This window comes from Cygnus atratus, chromosome 4, assembly GCF_013377495.2.
Source record: "Cygnus atratus isolate AKBS03 ecotype Queensland, Australia chromosome 4, CAtr_DNAZoo_HiC_assembly, whole genome shotgun sequence".
Lineage (NCBI taxonomy): Eukaryota > Metazoa > Chordata > Aves > Anseriformes > Anatidae > Cygnus > Cygnus atratus.
In genome coordinates, this window is record NC_066365.1 from 69,253,289 (window position 1) to 69,259,331 (window position 6,043).

The following is a 6,043-nucleotide window of genomic DNA, read 5'->3' on the forward strand; positions in this document are numbered from 1 at the left end:
TTGGACACCACAGCAGGGCAGCTGTGTCAGCCGAGCAGTGGAGCCTGGGTTATCCCATCCCCTCGGTACCTCTCCCACACAGATTTTCTGCATGGGGCCAGCTGTGGCTCCAGGAACACCTGCGTTTTCACTAGGCGATGAATCCATCCCCTTACAAAGCCTGTGTGCAGTGGTTGAAGGTGCCCTGGAAGCCTTTGGGATGAAAAGCCCTGCAAAGACTGGAGTTGTTTATTATTATGATTGCTAAAATAAAACTTTAAGACATCTTAATGTAAGGAGCTCGTTGGAAGGTTTACAATTAGGGGTGTTTTATGAGGGGAGAAATTATTTCCAAGAACCAAATTACAGCAAGTCCCCCTCAGGACAATGCAAAAGGAGAGTTCAAGTGTATTACAAAATCAGCATGGCTATAGCTTTCTAAGCTTTTAAGATCCCTTGATACTGGGGGAAAAGGGAAAGGAGAGACAGGCAGCCAGAAGAGGAATCTGTCTCTATTGGGAAACCATTACACAGATGCAATGTGGTGGCTGGGACCCAGGGAGAATTTGAATGTCATCCCTTTTCTATAAATCATGCAGAACCATCGTCACATTTTAAAACGCGGAGCCCAGAGGGAAATAATCTCTCTCTGTTGAGCTGGGATGTAATATTGTGGACTGGAATTCAAGGGTCCCAAACAGAGGGGCCCTGGGCGGTGTGTCCCAGCTGCTAGGGAGCAAAGGGATGAGGATGTTGTGCTGGGAGCATGCCTCAGGGATGCAGACCCTTGCCTTGAGGGTTGTCCTGGCTGTATGCAATGCCCAGCAGGAAAATGGGATGTTTACCACGGGTCACATTTCCTCTCTGGAGCATGGGCGGAGAGTCTGTCACCTAGACCCAGAGTCATAGGGCTGTATTGGTGTCACCTCATAGTGATGCAACTTGAACAGAAAATGGGGCAAATATTTGGAGTTTCCTGTGGAAATTCAGGGTGAGCAAAGACCAGCTGGCACGTCCCATGCAGCTTTCAGCAGTGATGTCACCTGGTGCTCAGTCTCCATGCTGTACAAGCGCCTCGTGAATTACCGTCATGTTGCCCTGCACACTGTCCCGCAGGTGATGGGGAGGTGCAGCAAGCTCTCGGTGGTCTGTGCTTATAAAGTTTTGTGAGCCTGGCTCCACGGAGGTGTGCAATTCTGGTTTTACTGACCAAACTATGCTAACAAAAGCCCTGCTGAGAGCTCAGCTGTACTCGTAGCTGGGCCCAGCCCTCCTCTGCCAGACCCAGTACAAACATCTTGCCCTGTTACAGTCTCCCCTGGAAAATGCCAAGGCCCCTTTCTGCTAAGCGCCGTGTCAGAGACGCATCCCTTGCTTAGTGTTTGTGATGTGAACAGCCAAATTGTGGGCAGTACATGCAATACATTCCTATGGAGGCTGCCTTATTTACACAGCCTACCCCCTTCCCCTGAACCAGGGAAGAAAACTGATGGAAGGAAGACAAAGTGGTTGCTAATTAGCAATTACTTCATTAATAGAAGACATCTGCTTCACATTAGGCAGGGAGAGATGAAGGAGGCTGAATCTCACATGCTCAGTGACTAGCTGGGGCATGCAGTGTGCTCCGAGGAGCTGGTAGAGCTGGGGGCTTGTTCCTGTGGGCTCAGAGTGCAAAGTCTGAGTCAGTTTTGAAAGCAAGAAATGGCTGTCCTTTAGGAAAAAGGGTGAAAATATTTTGGTTGTTTGCTGTTTGTTTTGGCTTTTATGATATTTTTTTCCCCATTATCTTGCAGGCATTCCTGGGGTCACTTCAGAGGGAGGTGTGATTCTCCCTTGCAGGGCAGGAACAAGAGCCCAGGAAGGTGGCAAGGATGAAGGGAACAAGCTGGGGGGAATGGGATTACCTCCAGGAGAGGGGCTGGAGGAACATCAACAGCTAAATGACCAAACCACCTTTAAAGGAAGTTGGAAGATTACCTTCCTCAGCCATCAGGCTGCTTTGGGAGATGCCTTTCATTGTGTTGGGGTGAATATCACAGAGCAGGAACAGGAAAAAGACTCCAGCCCTTGTGACACAGCAGAGGTTTCCTCCTAGAAGACAGGGATAAGGAGGATGGAGAGCTTCATGTGGGCCACTGTAGGACTGTAACACCACGAAGGCCAACGGTGAGCTCCTCGGGCATGGCCTGGGGAGCACTGTGCAGAAGGCGTTGGGCAAGTCCTTGAAGTTCGAGTTTCTGCAAGAGAATTTGGAAATTATCTGTGAGACAATTGTGTGCAGAAGCAGGGTGGACAAGGAAACAAATATGTCCTAGAGAATCAACATTTTAGGAAAATGCACGTTAACTTTCCATGACTGTGTTTCTTTGAAGGTATCCCCTTCCCCTAAATTTTCCTCTGCTCCTCTCAGTTGTGTTTCTGTCCAAACTTTGTTCCCCTCCAAAAGCTGGAATACTTTCATTATATTGAAATTAAATGGAAAAAAAATATCCCCAACTAAATCTGAAAGTGATCAAAAAATTTGATACATAAAGCCATTTTTCCTTGAAAACAATTCAGCTGGCTGGGATCAAATCTTCTCTTGTTGAAATAGCAAAATTCCCCTCGGTTTCAGGAACCATGGGATGGGCGCTTGGCAGATTTTGATGCCCACAAGGGCAACAGGCTCCTAATTGCATCAGCTGCAGAGCTCCTTTCCCTGATCACCGTATGGGTTTTCTGCCTATGGATTGGGCACATTTGGATTTTGGAGCTCGTATACCAGACACAATTGACCAGAATAATATAATAAGAGTTGCTCTGGAGCTGCTGCTCATCTGAACTCTATTTAGGAATCAAAGAGAGCGTATTCCAGAACAATTATTTTGCTTTGGAGGAGAGTATTAATTATCCCACCGTAAAATGACTCTTATTGTTGAAGACAGTGGTCTGTGCAGGGAGCTATTCCAAAGCAGTTATTGTGGAATAGCTTATTCTGCAATAGCTATTCTGGTCAAGTTCCCTGCGTCGGCAAGCCTGAAGCCTCTGCTGCAGCACGCTGCACACGCAGCCGCTGGCTCTGTGGGCTGGTATGCGGCTGCGAGCTGACGGCCCCAATAATGCTGTTATCCTGCTTGCCTCTGAGCAAGAAAGGCAGAAACTGCTCTTAGATCTCTGTTACTGCCGCCACCTCCTGGATTTTTTACCTCCATTAGGTGTCATGCACTCCCTTCTGATATCTCCGTGCAGGTAGGCGGTGTTGCTTACCGCTTCTCCATGAAAAACTTGAGTTTTGCCGTATTTAATCAACATTTCTCAACTTTTCAGATGTTTTATCAGCATTTCTCAACTTTCTCAGCTTTAGGAGATTTATCCCTCTACCCAAACAGATGCAGCCAGTTTTGTTTTAATTTTTTCTCAGTGCTGGATTCTCCTTTTTTCCCCCGGACGGCTGATGAGGTGAAACCAAAGCAGGTCCCCGTGGACTCTCACTATGGCAAGACTCATCGCTGTGCGTCGTTGCCCCATCTGTACTGGCTTCCTAGGCAGCCTTCAGCCGGCATGACAGGGTTTTCCTGCCCGAGCCAACTTGAATCAATGTGGAGCGTAAGATTTCAGGAGACGGTATCAAGCCCTTCAGTAAAATCTAAATAGATTGCAGCTGCTCTGCGCTACATTAGCCCCTTAATTTTGCAATTCTGTCCCAAAAAACTGGGGGGAAGGGCAAAGAAAGCTGGAGTCTGATGGGATTTTGATTCTGTAAAATCAAATGCGAGTCAGAGGAAGTGCTTTCCTCAGGCAGGTTGGCATGGCAGATTTTCCATGTCTGTAACATGGGCTTCTTTCTTTACCCCTGCAAGCCCCTTTTATTCATAATTAATGATTGGCATCCTCCCTGAAGTGTAATTATCTGGGTTTTCCATGGCTAGTATAAAATTTTCTGAAGCAAATTTTGGCTCTTAGGGCTCTTAGCTCCTGTTGACATCCAGAGGGACTTCTGTTCCACAGGGAAGGGTTCTTCAAAACAGTTAAATGTAAAAAAGGAATAATAATAAAAAGTCAACATCAGCTCCAAAACAAAAGAAAAATAACTAGGTCTGTACTGAGCCAGTGTGATGTCATAGATCAAGAGGGGGCCCTGGAGATGCACCAGCCCTGCACGTTTCAGCACAACGTGACGTTTCCTGGAGATTACTGTCCCTCCAGCCTACAGGGCATCTCTGGTGTTGGGGAATCCCAGAGAAATGCCCGTGGGGATTGGCTATGGGTGGTGGTGTGGTTTATCACTTTCAGATCAGCTGGCAGAGTTTGCCTACACACATTTGAGATAATTTCCCCTCCCACCCTATCCTCCCAGCCCTCGTTAACAAAAACTTCCAGAGATCTAATCCTGATAGAAATGCTGGGTGCTCTTCAGGACTCTGCCAGCCATTGACCTCAAGAGTGCTGTGGACACAAACCAGAGTGAACCTTGCATCTTGTATGTTCCTTTTTATTGTTTTTTAGTTTAAATGATGTTGACTGCCTGTTGGCCTCCTAGTGGATCCTGGCTCTGTTGTTCTCCAGCTGCTAAATGATCTCTCTTCACACAGTCATTGCTGTGTTTCTTCCTCCCCCTCATTAGGTGGGTTTTGGTCTTGTAATGATCTTTGGTATTTTCTCTTCACCACCTTTAAGTGTGTCCTGGTCTTCAAGTTCATGTTTGAAAACCAAACCAGAAACAAGCATTTAAATGGTATAAAGACAATCCAGTTAATTCCCCCACGGGGATAAGAGAAGAGCAGCTGAGCAAGCTTATTTGTGTGTGTTTGCTTTTTCCAGCAAAGAAGAAATTTCCCTTTCCCCATGAAGCTGGTTAGCAGTTGCCCTTTTCTGCTAAAATACCAACCATCTGCCATAAAAGAAAAATTCTCCAGAGGACATCCAAACTGGTGAACTCACTGGAGGGGTTATTGAGTCACTAGGGTGTTCTGGAAGGTCAGGGAGGTCTCTGTGCTGCACCTACGGCAATTGAGAGGTTAAAAGGATTAAAAGTGCCAGGTGTAATAGAGAGTGATGGAAGCCCCTGGAAGAGCCCCTGACCCATCAAGGTGTTTGGCCACATGTGTGATGCTGTGCTTGTAACCCAGCTGGGGGACCTACGCCAGCTCAGGTCCCTGGCTGAAGCAGGGCTTGCATTTGGTACTGTCCCAGCCGAAGGAACCCGCAGCCCAAAGCAGATATTTCCGTGCATGATGCCTGTGGCTCGGCAGCAATGAAGATGTAACTGAAGCCAGGATCTTGCTCAAGCCCATGTAGGAAATTGGATGTTTGCCGTCGTTTCTGCCGAGCGGGGCCAGGCCGTGGTTGCACGCTTCGGCATCGTGGGCTGCTGTGCTGATCTCAGGGCTTTCTCAATGCAGACCATATCAGAGTGGGGAGGGAAAGAGATTAAAGATAAAACCTTAGGAACTGATTTCTGGGAAGCTGCTGCATTCATCTCGCCTTCCTCCGAACCACAACATCGCACAAAAACTCCACATGGGAGCACTGAGATGTCTTTGCCACCTACTGTCACGAGATACCCTCAGCAGCCAAACCTCTCTCTGGTGCTCATTCTCTCTTCCTCTAAAAAAAGAACAAAACCCTCAATAAAAACAGATTTCCTCTCCGTGTTCCCAACTCCAGCATACAGTTTTAAGCAGAAGGGCTCCTTCCCACTATATTCTGTATGTATAACCCAAGAAAGAAGGTTCTGTTAGAACATTAATACCTGTTAGAATATTAATACCTGGAATGTATCTGAAAACAAGTTTCTTTTTTCTGTTTAAAAAGAACAGCAAAAATTCAAAAGGATTTTTTTTTCCCCTTACTTCTGATAAAATTGAATAGTAAAAGAAGAAATAAATACCTTATGCCAAAGTCAGAGGAGGAGGATCCAGGATGCCTTTCTGCTGTCTCTAGCTCTGGTACTGACTGTGCATGGGAACCTGGCTTAGGTGGGACACTGTACAAGGGGAAGTCCCTCATTCCCTTCAAGCTCTCAGCAAACTCAAGCTTATCTTCTCTGTGCCTCAGTTTCCTGTCTCCACAGCATAGGTAGTGC